The sequence below is a fragment of the Bos indicus x Bos taurus genome, chromosome 21 (genome assembly GCF_003369695.1).
Source record: "Bos indicus x Bos taurus breed Angus x Brahman F1 hybrid chromosome 21, Bos_hybrid_MaternalHap_v2.0, whole genome shotgun sequence".
Classification (NCBI taxonomy): domain Eukaryota; kingdom Metazoa; phylum Chordata; class Mammalia; order Artiodactyla; family Bovidae; genus Bos; species Bos indicus x Bos taurus.
This window is the reverse complement of record NC_040096.1, coordinates 962620-978534: the sequence shown is the minus strand read 5'-3', so window position 1 is coordinate 978534 and position 15915 is coordinate 962620.

Below are 15915 nucleotides of genomic sequence, written 5' to 3'. Positions count from 1 at the left end.
AACACGGTGTTCAGCTATGTCTTCAAGACTATGCTTTCAATTATTTGGGGTGTATATCCGTACATGAGGTTTGGGGCTTCCATGGTGGCTCAGATGGTAAAGAACCTGCCTCCTATGTGGAAAATCAGGGTTCAATCCCTGGGTCTGGAAAATCTTCTGGAGAAGGAAATGGCAACCCACTCCAGTATTCTTGCCTGGGAAATCCCATGGGCAGAGAAGCCCAGTGGGCTACAGTTCATATGGTTGCAAAGAGTTGGACACGACTGAGTGACTAAACACTACACTATCCATAAGTGGAATTGCTAGATCATATGGCAATTTTTAAAATTTCTTTTTAGAAATGTTCATACTCATCTCCACAAAACTGTACCATTTTATGTTTCCACCACCATGCACAAGGGTGCCAGTTTCTCCACACCTTTGTCAATACTTCTTTCTCTCTCACTCTTTTTCTTTTTGGCCACACCTTATGGCATGTTGGATCTTAGTTGCCTGACCAGCGATCAAATCCATACCCCATGCAGTGGAATCACAGAGTCATAACCACTAGACTGCCAGAGAAGTCCTGTTGAACATCTTCTCATACACTTATTAACCCTGCATATATCTTCTTTAAGAAAATGTCTTTTCACATAGTTTGATTTTTTTCAGTTAATTTTAGAAGTTCTCTGTTCCAGACATTAAGCCCTTATCAAATTTATGACTTGTAAATATGATCTCTCACTCTGTCAGTTGCATTTTGACTTGGTTGATAATGTCTTTAGGCACAAAAGTTTTTTAATATTTATGAAGTCCAGTGTGTGCATTTAAAATTTTTTATGGCCTGTGTCTAGGGTGTCCTATCCATTAAATCATTACTAAAGCCTACTTTGTCAAGTTGCTAAAAATGATTACTATTGAACTTAATTTCCAGATATTAAAGAAAAAAAAAGTTTGGTTGGTGCAGTATGACAGTAGCCTCTAGAGCCAGTGGCATGAGGAATGGGGCCATGACTTGTGACAGCATGGTGAGAGGAATATGCTTGGTGGGCAAGTGTGAGATGTGCACAGAGAATGGTAGCTTCTCCAGTGTTTATACTCTCTACATAATGATGGGAGCTGTGAGAGACACAGCTGGAATTGTCCCCAAGTCAGCTCATCTTCAAAGCTAGCCATTCATTTCACTGATTACATTGATGCGTAGAGTTTCTTAATCCCATGAGAAGGGGCTTATCCCTTAACTGTAGGGTAATAATGAGAATGTGGAGTGACTCCTAAAATCCAAGAACCCATGATCCTCCTCAGTGTGATGTATCCAGTGTATGGAGTCAATTTTAAAAGAGTTTAGAATGACTGGAAGAGACCCAGTTCAAGCCCAAAGGATGAACTGCATGTTATTCACATGCTAAGGAGAGTGAAAAAACTGGCTTAAAACTCAACATTCAAAAAACCAAGATCATGGCATCTGGTCCCATTACTTCATGACAAATAGGTGGTGAAACAATAGAAACAGAGAGAGACTTTATTTTCTTGGGTTCCAAAATCACTGCAGATGGTGACTGCAGCCATGAAACTAAAAAAAACACTTGCTCCTTGAAAGAAAAGTTATGACAAACCTAGACAGTATATTAAAAAGCAGAGACATTACTCTGCCAACAAAGGTCCGTCTAGTCAAAACTATGGTTTTTCCAGTAGTCATGTATGGATGTGAGAGTTGGACTATAAAGAAGGCTGAACACCAAAGAATTGATGCTTTTGAGCTGTGGTGTTGGAGAAGACTCCTGAGAGTCCCTTGGACTGCAAGGAGATCCAACCAGTCAATCCTAAAGGAAATCAATCTTGAATATTCATTAGAAGGACTGATGCTGAAGCTGAAGCTCCAATACTTTGGCCAACTGATGTGAAGAACTGACTGATTGGAAAATATCCTGATGCTGGGAAATATTGAAGGCAGAACGAGAAGGGGATGACAGAAGATCATATGGTTCGATGGCATCACTGACTCAATGGACATGACTTTGAGCAAACTCTGGGAGATGGTGATGGACAGGAAGCCTGGCATGCTGCGTTCCATGGGGTTGCAAAGAGTCGGGCACAACTGAGTGACTGAACAACAACAAAGCTGGACTCAGGTGGGAACTTGAGACATTGGCTCATCAGCCCCTGTTCTTTTTCACTGATTTTTTCTAGTTTGTACATGGGAGAGATGAACTTATATGTAAAGGTGAGATACCGTGCCATTTCTCCTCTATGAATGCGATATGGACACTGATCCCCATCACCCTGTAGGTGAAATAACTGATCGGTGTCACTAAAGGTAAAACCATCCTCCCACCACTGATTGTGCCACGTGCAATGGGAAACTGAGAAGAGACTTACAGGTGGCATCAGGTGTACACCTGTAGTAGTAAGGTGACTCATATTGAAGGAAAAACTGTGCTATAACCCAGTTATTTTTTTGTTTGTTTTGGCCATATGGCATACAGGACATTATTTCCCTGATCGGGAATGGAACCAACACCCCCTGCAGTGGAAGCATGGAGTCTTAACCACTGGACCGCCAGGGAAGTGCCTCACAATCCAATTATGATGCCCATAATGAACACAAAAGGCATGGGGGTTGAAATTGAGGACATTTAAAAACGCCTATTAAAAAGACTCACAGACTTAGCAAACGAACTCATGATTGTGGGGGAGAAGGGATAGTTAGGGACTTTGGGAAGGTCATGTACACACTGCTGTGTTTAAAATGGATAACCAGCAAAGACCTATTGTACAGCGTGTGGTGCTCTGCTCAATGTTGTGTGACAGCCTGGATGGGAGGGGTGTTTGAGGGAGAGTGGATACACATACATATATGGTTGAGTCCCTTTTCTGTTCACCTGAAACTACCACAACATTGTTAGTTGGCTGTACCTCAATACAAAATAAAAAGTTTAAAGTTAAAAAAAGCTTAATAGAATATTAGAAAGTTATAAAATAAATAAATAAATGAAAACACCAAAAGAATATTAGAAAGTTATAAAATAAATAAACAAAAACACCTATTGAGGGTTGAACTGAAAATGTCAACATTTAGTGAGAGTTCCCACATCTCAAATAACCCATTTTGTTTCAATGCTAATAGGAAGAATAAAATTGTCTTGCGTTTTTGTGTTTTGGGGAAAAAAACCCCACAAATCTTAACTATTCTTTAAGACAATATGTTTGTATCTTTCAAATATTTACTGAATGTCAGTCTTTTTAAAATAAGACACATATCCTTTCACTAAAGGATATGTCCATTGAACTTTGAAAAAGGAAAGTTCTTCATTTTTCCTTCCTCAGTAATCGAGGAACATAATCCTTGTGTCAGGAAACTTTGTGTCATTTTTAAAGTGGTGACTGCACTAATTATCTGTAAAATTGAGGTGGATAGGGATGCTAAATATTTTCCAAAAGTTTGTGCTTCTGAGATTCAGTGGGCATATAAGCAACTGCCCACTTGATTAAAAAGACGTTTTAAAATTATTAAGATATAGCCTTGTAGAATCTAGAAGCCAGATGTGTATAGCCATAATATGAATTCTTTAAGTGAGTTTCTCTACACATAAAATGTCATGAACAGTACCTTTAGTTTGGAGAGAAAGCCAGGTATGTCTTCTTTCATATTATTAAACTCCACTGTTGCCCTTGGGCCTTAAAATTATCTTTAATGTAGTTTTAGGTTCTGCCCAATGTGACTCTTACTATGACCCCCAGGGAGCACTTTCTCACCTTTATTATCAATGATATCCATGCATTCAAAGTCTTACCTCCGGATGTGAGGGCCAGCTGACTGGCACACCAATCACCCTAGTGATCATCAAAGTTGACCTGGCTGACAAGGCAGGTGACCACTTCCGTCCCACCACTCCATGTGTGTGCCTTCCTTTCTGCTTTTGCACACTCTTGGTTCCCCAGGCCCCAAGCTCTCTTTCCTCTGAGGGACCTACATGAGCGGAAAGCATTTTTCCCAAGCTCACACAGCACAGTGGGTCATGGTTGGAGAACTAAGGTTAACAGAGCTTTCAAGCACACAGAACCCTTGGGGTCAGACAACATAAGCATCCAAGGAACGAAACAGTCCCTCTTGCGTGTAGCTTGTCTATCCTAGGAGATAGGGTGTGTGTTCAGTCTCTTGGATTTGAGAGTGGTGGATTGTAAAGCCCCAGGCCCTGTCCCCTGGAGGACACTATGGAAATGGCCCAAGCACAGGCAGGACTATAAGTATTTTGAGAATCCCTGTCATGCTGTGGACCTCCAGACGGATTGCCAGGGCAGTAGGTGTGCCTGATCCATGGCAGAGCTGTCTGCAACTTCTCTCTCCTCTCTCACTTGTCACTTCTATTGTGTCTGTTCTTCCTTAACTACCCTCCCATGGTCCCCAACTGCAGAGTCTGTTTCTGTTTGTGCACACCTCTGCAGTTATGGTAATGCAGAGAGTTAAATGGCCTGAAATGTAAGGGGATGGCTCATGTTCACCAAGATCTTAAGGATTTTCATTTCTAAACTAAATATGATGGAGAGATTGAGTAGTGGCCTATGAAGCTGGAATCATCACTTTTCTTCTGGATTCTGCCCACACACGTGTATGCATGCTCACTCGCTCTGTTGTGTCCAACTCTCTGCAACTCATGGACTGCAGCCTGCCAGCATCTTCTGTCCATGGGATTCTCCAGGCAAGAATACTGGGATGGGTTGCCCCTTCCTCATCCAGGGGAATCTTCCCAACTCGGGGACTGAACCTGCATTTCCTGCATCTCCTGCACTGGCAGGCAAATTCTTTATCACTGAGCCAGCTGGGAAGCCCCCTCTGCCCACATACTGAGCCCTAAACCAGTCTATACCTCTTGGAGATCTCAGTTTCCCAATTATACAGAGTGTTTGGACAGAGAATTGCATAAGCACATGCATGGGTGGGCATATTCTTAGGCTCCATCAACACTGGATGTGTTGCTGGTGTGTGTGTGGGCTCAGGAGACACAGGTGCACAGGCCTCCTAAAGTGGGCAGATGCAGGTAGATCTGTAGCAGGAGTGGCCAGGACTCCTGCCGAGGTCGCAGCTGAAACAAGTGGCCATGGGCGGACCCCACAACAGTGAGTGCATCTGAAACCTACCTCCTTGCACAGACATGCACCCTGGACCAAGGGCTCTGTTCTGCTCAGGAGGCAAACTCTTTGCAGTGTTCCTGCATGCAGCCTCTTAAGTATCTCATATCCTCTGGATTCCAGAGGGCAAACATAATTTTACATGTAAGTAGTTCTCAGTGAGGCAATGGGGGTAGAAACCATGTACAGGCTCATTTCCCCCTTAGGACTAAGTGGAATAAACCCAACCAATGCAACAAGAGTTGAAGTCACATGTTGATTAATGTGCATCCAAACATTGAAGGTCACTGGCTCAGTTCAGTTCAGTTCAGTCGCTCAGTCGTGTCCGACTCTTTGCAACCCCATGAATCGCAGCAGGCCAGGCCTCTCTGTCCGTCATCAACTCCCAGAGTTTACCCAAACTCATGCCCATCGAGTCAGTGATGCCATCCAGCCATCTTATCCTCTGTTGTCCCCTTCTCCTCCTGCCCCCAATCCCTCCCAGCATCAGGGTCTTTTCCAATGAGTCAACTCTTTGGATGAGATGGCCAAAGTATTAGAGTTTCAGCTTCAGCATCAGTCCTTCCAATGAATACCCAGGACTGATCTCCTTTAGGATGGACTGGTTGGATCTCCTTGCAGGCCAATGGACTCTCAAGAATCTTCTCCAACACCACAGTTCCAAAGCATCAATTCTTCAGTGCTCAGCTTTCTTCACAGTCCAACTCTCACATCCATACATGACCACTGGAAAAGCCATAGCCTTGAGTAGACGGACCTTTGTTGGCCAAGTAACGTCTCTGCTTTTGAATATGCTACCTAGGTTGGTCATAACTTTCCTTCTCAGGAGTAAGTGTCTTTTAATTTCATGGCTGCAGTCACCATCTGCAGTGATTTTGGAGCCCAGAAAAATAGTCTGACACTGTTTCCACTGTTTCTCCATCTCTTTCCCAAGAAGTGACGGGACCAGATGCCATGATCTTAGTATTCTGAATGTTGAGCGTTAAGACAACTTTTTCACTCTCTTCTTTCACTTTCATCAAGAGGCTTTTTAGTTCCTCTTCTCTTTCTGCCATAAGTATGGTGTCATCTGCATATCTGAGGTTTTGATATTTCTCCTGGAAATCTTGATTCCAGCTTGTACTCCTTCTAGTCCAGCGTTTCTCATGATGTACTCTGCATATAAGTTAAATAAGCAGGGTGACAATATACAGCCTTGACATACTCCTTCTCCTCTTTGGAACCAGTCTGTTGTTCCATGTCCAGTTCTAAATGTTGCTTCCTGACCCGCATATAGGTTTCTCAAAAGGCAGGTCAGATGGCCTGGTATTTACATCTCTTGAAGAATTTTCCACAGTTTATTGTGATCCACACAGTCAAAGGCTTTGGCATAGTAAATAAAGCAGAAATAGATGGTTTTCTAGAACTCTTTCTTTTTCGATGATCCAGCAGATGTTGGCAATTTGATCTCTGGTTCCTCTGCCTTTTCTAAAACCAGCTTGAACATCCGGAAGTTCAGGGTTCACGTATTGCTGAAGCCTGGCTTGGAGAATTTTGAGCATTATTTTACTAGCGTGTGAGATGAGTGCAATCGTGCAGCAGTTTCAGCATACATTGGCATTGCCTTTCTTTGGGATTGAAATGAAAACTGACCTTTTCCAGTCCTGTGGCCACTGCTGACTTTTCCAAATTTGCTGGCATACTGAGTGCAACACTTTCACAGTATCATCTTTCAGGATTTGAAATAGCTCCACTGGAATTCCATCACCTCCACTAGCTTTGTTCATAGTGAGGCTTTCTAAGGTGCACTTGACTTCACATTCCAGGGTGTCTGGCCCTTGGTGAGTGATCACACCATCGTGATTATCTGGGTCATGACGATCTTTTTGGTATAGTTATTCTGTGTATTCTTGCCACTTCTTCTTAATATATTCTGCTTCCCTTAGGTCCATATCATTTCTGCCCTTTATCGAGCCCATCTTCTCATAAAATATTCCCTTGGTATCTCTAATTTTCTTCCTGAATGAAATCAACAAGCAGAATCATTTGTTATTTGAGAGCCTCTGTTGAGGTGTGTTATATGAAGTAAAGAGAAGTTTATAAAAAGTTCAACTAATATGTTCGTATACATCTGTTACAGCAGCTAACTAACTTAGAAACAAAAGAATTTTGCAGAGTTTTTCAAGAAAAAGTTTGTGCCAAAATCTAAAAACAGCATTTATTTCTTGAGGTTCTGAAAAAGGATAAAGTAAAAAATTCTTGGGTTTGTTTATTTAAGAAACATAGATTGTGTTCTAAGAAATTGTTTGGATATTCAAGATGTATCATATTTCAAATCTATTACTATTTTTTAGTCTTCAGATGTTTTACAGCTGGAATGAGTTCTGCTTACTTTTTAGTGCATAAAATATAAGTAAGTAAGAGGGTCATGAGCTTAATGTTCTTCCTCTTATATATATATATATAGAGAGAGCAATTGATGCAAGAGAAGCATGGTTTGATCACCCCTGACAAGCTCCAAGACTTCCCAGCTGTATTCCTCTGCTTAAGATAGCTATTGTCTCCTTGGAATCTTCTCTGGAACTCGGTTCCCAGAGAGTATTATACAAACAGCATGCCTGAACCCTCTCATGTTTCACCACAGCACTTACTGCTTTCTGCTTTACAAGATAATTGTTTTCCATTTGTTACTAAGAGCATGTCTGTCCTACATGATTATAAGGTGCAGAATAGATCTCAGACACCTAGAACACTTAGCACATCAGATGATCAATGACCACTGATTAATGAGAAATGAATCTACACTCTCTTATCTAGATGGTCTCATCCATCATCAATGCCATTTATATTTACATGCAGCCCAAATGGAACCTCTGATCTCTAAACCCATATCCAACTATGTTCTCAATATTCATTTCAATATATCATAAGAAACTATGTTCTCAATATTCATTTCAATATATCATAAGAATCTCTAAGTTAACATATCCAAAACCAAACTCTTAATTCATATCCCAATATGCTACTTCAGACTCCTGCTAATGAAAGTAAAACTAATGACTTGATGGTGATATTAGAATAATCACTCAGGGGCTTCCATCATGGTCCAGTGGTTAAGAATCCACCTGCCAATGTAGGGGACACGGGTTCCAACCCTGGCCTGGAAAGATCCCACATACCGCCGGCCAACTAAGCTCCCAAGCCACACCTACTGAGCTCATGTGCTGCAGCTATTGAAGCCCATGCACCTAGAGCCCGTGCTCTTTAACACAAGAAGCCACTGCAATGAGAAGCCTGCACACCACAAGGAAAAGTAACCCCCATTTGCCTCAACTAGAGAAAGCCCACACGCAGCAACCAAGACCCAGTGAAACCAAAAATAAATCAATAAATTTATTTATTTAAAAAAACAAAGAATAAATACATAGATCTCTGACTTTATCTTTTGCTTCAGGGCTGATCATTTATCAAGCAACCTGGGTATCCATGTCTATCAGTGGTTTCTGCATGGTTACAGAGAACAGACTGATCGACAGAGAATATTTAAAAACTTTGTACCAGCTACAGTTATACAATATTACAGTTTAAAACTGTATAGTGCCTGGGCTTGCCTGAGTGATAGCACATTTTATAGAATCCATTTCTGAGATCTGCCCTCATTTGCAGATCCAAGAACTGTAAATGTTAGAGTTCTGAATATTAATCACATTTTGAGAAATATCTCAGGCTAATGTTTAAACTTGGATATTAAGGTAATAGTTGGCAGTGGGAGACATTCTCCTAATGTACCTGAAAGGCATATATCTTTGAATGGTTCAGATGATCCAGGACCATTTGAATGCGATATCTATTGTGTTGTAATTTGCCAGCACAATATTGAAGACTATAACCATCACATCCCATTTTCATTAAGTGTTTTAATATTAGTAGTAGTTCACCAGATTAGATATTAGCCAACAGATATGTCTTGGGTTGGTTTCTACCAGAATGAGCCTAAATTTTTTTAACTTTACTCTTTGGGAAAAATGCAAATACTGATTGCTACAAATTTAGCATCTCGTGGTCTTGATGTCCATAATATCACACATATGTAATTACAATTTTCCCTGGAACACTGATGAATATGTGCACAGAACAGTGCATAATGGAAGAGCAGGTTAAGTAAGCACAGGCTACTCACAAAAAGAGCTAACACTGGCTCTTCATTTTCGTGACTATTCTTACCTTGTTTTTTTTCATTTTAAGTTGTTCAGTGGTTTCCAACACTTTGCAAACCCATGGACCGTAGCCTGCCAGGCTCCTCTGTCCATGGGATTTCCTAGGCAAGAATACTGGTGTGGGTTGCCATTTCCTCTTCCAGGGGATCGTTCTGGCCCAGGGATCACTCGTGTCTCTGCATCTCCTTCATTGCAGGTGGATTCTTTACTGAATTAGTGAGCCAACTCTCTAGCTGCCCCAGAACCTGCTTTGCTATGTTATCCCTGTCTTTCTGGCCTGTTCCAGAACCATCTGACCCCTCTGTGATTAGTGGCATATAGCTGTTTCCGATTCCACTCTTGGCTTTATTTCTATAGTGCCTCAATTTAGCTATACCCAGTGTCAAAGTTGGCCTATGTAAGGGGACCGTTTTTTCCCTGTGAGCGCGATCATAAACCCCCTGAAACATGCTGTTTAAATAACTGTGGATCATTTAGATTCCAAATTGCTGTTTGAATGGCAGAGTTGAGGTTTTGCTGCTGCTGTATTTATTCTATTTTGCTAGCTGAACCATAATGAGTATAAATCAAATTAAATTGAAGTTCTTTTCCCCTTTGAAAGAGTACGAGGGTATCTATTATCCTTATCACTAGAAATAATTAGAAGATCACCAGTGAATTAATTTTCCAGTCCTGTGGCCACTGCTGAGTTTTCCAAAGTAGGTCTAGCCCCCTCCTATTTTCTAAAAGCACCTTGGCCAGGGAGTCTAGTTGGTCCTGTAAGGCCACTAAAGATTTGGCCACTCTCTCAATGTCGTCTGTGAAGTCTTTGAATAGTGTATGTTAAAAGGTTGTTGATGAAGCAATTTTTCCTGTCATACCTATCCCAGCCGCGATTCCCAGACAAACTAGTAGGGGTGTAAACTGGATGGCTATTTTTGTACACGTATGTGCTGCCAGAGGTATGGTGAGAGTCTGGCTGTTAGGAACAATATTCATCTGAGGAGTGAGGAAGGCTAAGGTGCAGATACCCATCCAATTGACTGGTAGACATGAGTAAGCATCTGTCCCACGAACAAAGAAAAGGCCTCGATGGGGGTGGCACCATTCATTACAGCAAGGGACACCAAAAGGCTGCATAGCAGCCTGCACGTAGCAGATAACTGAGCACTGGCAAAAGGTTTCCTCCCCGTCTTTGGGTTGTCATGGCTGTAGCAACTGAGCCTGTTGTGAAGGGGGGGTCAGCCATACTGTGGAGCAATGTAGGTAGTAGGGAGAATCAATCATAAGAGATGTCTAATAAGAATGAGGCTTCCCACTACAATGAGATAACAGTTAGCTGCAGCTTCTGACCCAAATCCTGGGTGTCCTGGGATGCGACTGAAGCTAGTTCTGTAGCAAAAAGCAGAGCAGTAATACCAATCATGGATAGAGGCCAGGGTTGACAATGAAAATCCACTGCTATTTTGATAGTCAGACCCTCAAGCTTCTGCCTTGTGTTGACCAGCCAGCTGCCAGAGTGTGGCTGGAGCAAGGCTGAAGAATTTTCAAGCTTCTGCCATGCACGGACTAGTCAGCTTCCAGAGTGACAAGAGCAGGGCTCAGCGTCCTTTGTGGGTGAGGCCCATTGTTTTTGGAACCAGACCTTGAGGGGGTCTTGGGGGTCCTGAACTGCTTTCCAGGTGTCCTCATCACAGGAAGCCACTGCCTTCTTGACTCTGGTGTAGTGGATCCAAGGGATGACACCTATATCTTCAACAGCAGTAGGGATTGCCAGGACGACTGTGTGAGGGCCTGTCCAAACTGGCTGAAGTGGGGGTTTTGTTTTCCTAATCTTTAACTCATACCTCATCTCCCAGCTAACAGGGATGAGTCCAGTTGCCCAGTGGAATAGGTGTCCTTTCTTAGGTTTCTGGGGTGATATGGAGGAAGACTTTCCCAGGCCTGGAGGTGTCGGGACATCTCCAGGTCAGCTAGTTGTTGGTGGTCTCCCTTGAGCTGTTTCATCACTGGGGTGGTTCTCCCATGTAAGATCTCAAAGGGAGAATAGCATGAGGACCTTGGGGTGCATTTACAGAGGGACATGAGAATGCACAGAATGATAAGGCAGCTTGTTCTAGCATTGTCTGGATGTTGGCTGGGGGATATTCTTCTCATACTACTACTTGGAGAAACAAACTCAACAAGAAAGTTAAAGATATTTGGCTCAAAGATTAATAGATGTAGGGAAGCTGCTGAGGGGCTAGCCAGGAGAACCAGGTCCAGACCTTGGTTCGTGACATTAGTGTTTCTCTAGGTATGAGAAGATGCAAGAATTTGGATTCGTAAAAATCTTTACCTGAAAACATCTGACTATCTGAAGGCCTGTTTTTCTGGGTTTTTCCAGATCACAGAGTGTCTTATTTTTTGTCTCCACCCTGAACTCCTTTCAAGGGGGTGTTGAAGGACAGCATCTTTTAGTGTCATGACTTAACCTTTGTAGAGGGAGCTGGCAAGGGCCAACTTCCAGTCAGCAGGGCCCCTTCATTGTCATATTTGACCATGTTTTGGGGGCATTTCACAGTCATTGTGTCCCGTGGTGCTGGGAAGGCTCATTCCCAGTCTAACAAAAATTCCATTGACAGGCCACTTAATGTGTTGTCACTAGACCAGGCCTTGTAAGTAGCAAAAGTATCTGGACCATATCTGTCTTACTAACTTCTTGGTCCAGGAAAATATTTCCTCTTGTTGCTTCTTCCCATATCTAGAGTTACATTATTACAATTACTGATCTCATATGGAACTCCGTATCAGCATTTTATCAAAGGCTCGGTCACACATATGGTAACATAAGAAATAATCTTCTGAAGCAAGATACATAGAAAATTATATCCCTAGCAGTTATTAGTAAGGTCACAGGCAAGAAATCAAGTCAAGAACTTTCATTGGGTATAGCCGGGTATACCCCAGGTCATCTGTCTCAGTTAAATGATTATAGCCAAGTGTTATAGAGAAGGCAATGGCACCTCACTCTAGTATTCTTGCCTGGAAAATCCCATGGGCAGAGGAGCCTGGTAGGCTGCAGTCCATGGGGTTGCTAAGAGTCAGACACGACTGAGGGACTTCACTTTCACTTTTCACTTTCATGCATTGGAGAAGGAAATAGCAACCCACTCCAGTGTTTTTACCTGGAGAATCCCAGGGACGTGGGAGCCTGGTGGGCTGCCGTCTATGGAGTCGCACAGAGTCAGACACGACTGAAGTGACTTACCAGCAACAGCAGCCAAGTGTTAATCTCCTGGTTGTACATCATGGAGCATCTGGCTTTTATCCAAAGACTGGTTACTGAGATAAGCTTTAGAAACAATCTTAAAAGTGTCCTTTTTAATAACTTAATTAAGCCTTTTAAAAATATAACAAGGAACTATCTCAGAAGTGAATCTTAGTAAGCACAGACCCTAATTAACAAAATTAGAACTTAATATTTAGTGAAACGTGATTTTGTTTCTTTTTGGAGAACTCATTATGAAGGCATTAACACAGTAGCCAGGTAAGGTTTTAAACCATCAAATAAAAATAGGTCTGTCAGGCAGCCATCTTGCATTTCCCATCGCCCTGGCTCTTTGATTTTAAGCTGTTGTTTATTTATTTTTAATTTCCTGATTTAAGAGCAGACTCTCGCCATGTTTTAAGGACATCAGGATAGCAAAAGTCTAACCATGAGGGATTATTTTTTGTAGAAGCAGAATGAGCTTTGTCTACACATACTATAATCTTCAGATCAGATCAGATCAGTCGCTCAGTCGTGTCCGACTCTTTGTGACCCCATGAATCGCAGCACGCCAGGCCTCCCTGTCCATCACCAACTCCAAAATAACAAAAAAAAAATTTTAAAAACAAACATAAATCGCTTAAATGGAAAGAAATTTATACTCTGTTATTGAAAGCTACATTTTAAGAAAACTTTGTTCTCTAAACAGAGAGAAGACCAAATCCCAGTCTGGTTCCAGCTTACTGTTAATAACCAAATTTGTTTATCTGTTAAATCTTAGAAAGTCTTTTCTGTAAATCTTGAAGAACTAGAAGTATTCTTCTAAAGAAGGCATGTTTAAAATCTGATTCTATTGCAATTGACACAGAAACATGATAACTAGAATTATAGTTGACCATATTTTATCAGGCCATATCAGATCTATATGAATTTCACATAATTTTAGGATATCTATATTAGTAACATCAGCCATACAGTATAACCTGAAAAGATTTTTTTCCTTACCACTTTAACAGTACTTCCCATATAATTTAACATATTCCAATGAACCCCAGTAGCTTAATAGCTCTTTGGGATGTCTCAGGGGCCCTCTGAAGCATCCCAAAGATAGCTAGAAGTCCAGTTATTTAGAAAGTTTTGTCATAAATATAAAAGGGTTTATAACATTCAGTCAGGTAGGATAATATGTTATTGTGAAATAATAATTATTTACTTATCCAAAGTTAACAAAATATTTCAAAGGTAAATATAGAACAGATCAATTAAGAGAGAAAAAAAAACACATATCTGTTATTAAAAGCAGCTCAACATCTGAAGAAAGTATGTACTCTTAACAGAGAGAAAGGCCAAATTTAAGTTTTTGCACCAGCTTACTTTAAACTCACTTCAGTTCAGTTCAGTTCAGTTCACTCGCTCAGTCGTGTCCGACTTTTTGCGACCCCATGAATCGCAGCACTCCAGGCCTCCCTGTCCATCACCAACTCCCAGAGTTCACTCAGACTCACGTCCATCGAGTCAGTGATGCCATCCAGCCATCTCATCCTCTGTCATCCCCTTCTCCTCCTGCCCCCAATCCCTCCCAGCATCAGAGTCTTTTCCAATGAGTCAACTCTTTTCATGAGGTGGCCACAGTACTGGAGTTTCAGCTTTAGCATTATTCCTTCCAAAGAAATCCCAGGGCTGATCTCCTTCAGAATGGACTGGTTGGATCTCCTTGCAGTGCAAGGGACTCTCAAGAGTCTTCTCCAACACCACAGTTCAAAAGCATCAATTCTTCGGCGCTCAGCCTTCTTCATAGTCCAACTCTCACATCCATACAGGACCACAGAAAAAACCATAGCCTTGACTAGATGGACCTTTGTTGGCAAAGTAATGTCTCTGCTTTTGAATATGCTGTCTAGGTTGGACATAACTTTCATTCCAAGGAGTAAGTGTCTTTTGATTTCGTGGCTGCAGTCACCATCTGCAGTGATTTATTTTAAACTTAGTCCTAACCATGCACAAAACTTTTTTTCAGGGTCCACCTTAAATAAACCTTTTAATCACTTTCTGTTACAGCCACCTGTAAGTCAGACCTACTTTCTTTTCCCTTTATAAAATGTAATTTTTATATCTTCATTAAAAAAATACATCCTATTTCCTTATTAGATTAGCAAACAAAAATTAATGCTAGATATTTAATATTGAATATTTTACAGATCATGTGAGTCTGAAATTTATTTAGTTACTTTTTCTTGTATTTAGAATTGTTTTATTTGTAAGCACTTGCTGTTCTTTTGGCCAGTTAAATTAGAATTCATTTACAACTTTATCAATATTATCAGAAGAAAAAAGACATATACTGAGACATACATAAATCCAGACAGACAGACTGACAGTGATCTTATAGTTTTCTGTTTGAGATTTAAAATATATCTTTGATCACCAACCACCACCACCCCTTTTTTTCTTCCCTTGAAGTTCTAATTTGCCCAAGGCTGAAGTCTCGGGCAAAGCTGACTGTGTATTTCAAGGACATGGAAAGGGTTAACTTCAAGCTTTTCCCTCAACAGGTCTTTTTAACAAGCTAGTTGTTTTTAATTGCATATGCAGAAATAACTGGTTTTGTAGTTTCCAAAAAGAAAAAATTCTCTCACTCCAGAAATCAGCAATCAGCAGTCAAATACTCACAGTCATTCAGAGGCTATCATGATACCTCCTTTCTTCCAAGTCCCCAGGTTTCCTTAACTTGCTGCCTTCCTGGGAGCCCAAGGAGGTCATCAGGCTCCTCTTCTACCAGTTGGGGTAGGTTCCTGCCTAGAGACTGGCCCTAGAGCCTTACCTTATCATGTGGCCATTCCTGGTGAGTTGGTCCATCCCTCCAGTGAGTCCAGTTGGGGCTCGGCTGTCCAGAGATTCGGAACAGTGATCGGAAATAGAATGCAGGATACCATCAGGTTTTGTGCCTCCTCGTTCATCTCCAGGTTCCTTCACTTCAGCCGGGCCAAGCACCAGTCCGGCAGCTCGGGGGCCAATGTGGATGTAATCTCGCTGGGGCCTCCAGAAATGTTGCAGAAACCAGTACTTGGGAGACCAAGTGCCACATTCGGAGAGTTGAACTCAGGTTTATTATACTGGCGGGCCCAGAGGAGTTAACACTCCAAGATTTGAGTCCCAAACAAAGAGATTACAGGGCTTTTACAGACAGACTGTAGTGGGCAACACTAGCTCTTATAGGCTGGTTTAAACTAAGGGGATTCACATGGGCAAGAACAGTGGTCAAGATAGGGAGGGAGATGCCTGGCTTAGACAAGCATGATGAAGCAGGTTTGCAGTGGCTGAGCAAGTGCAAAGAGCAGGACAAGGTGACTGAGATAAACTCCAGTTCCTAGTATTGGAAGT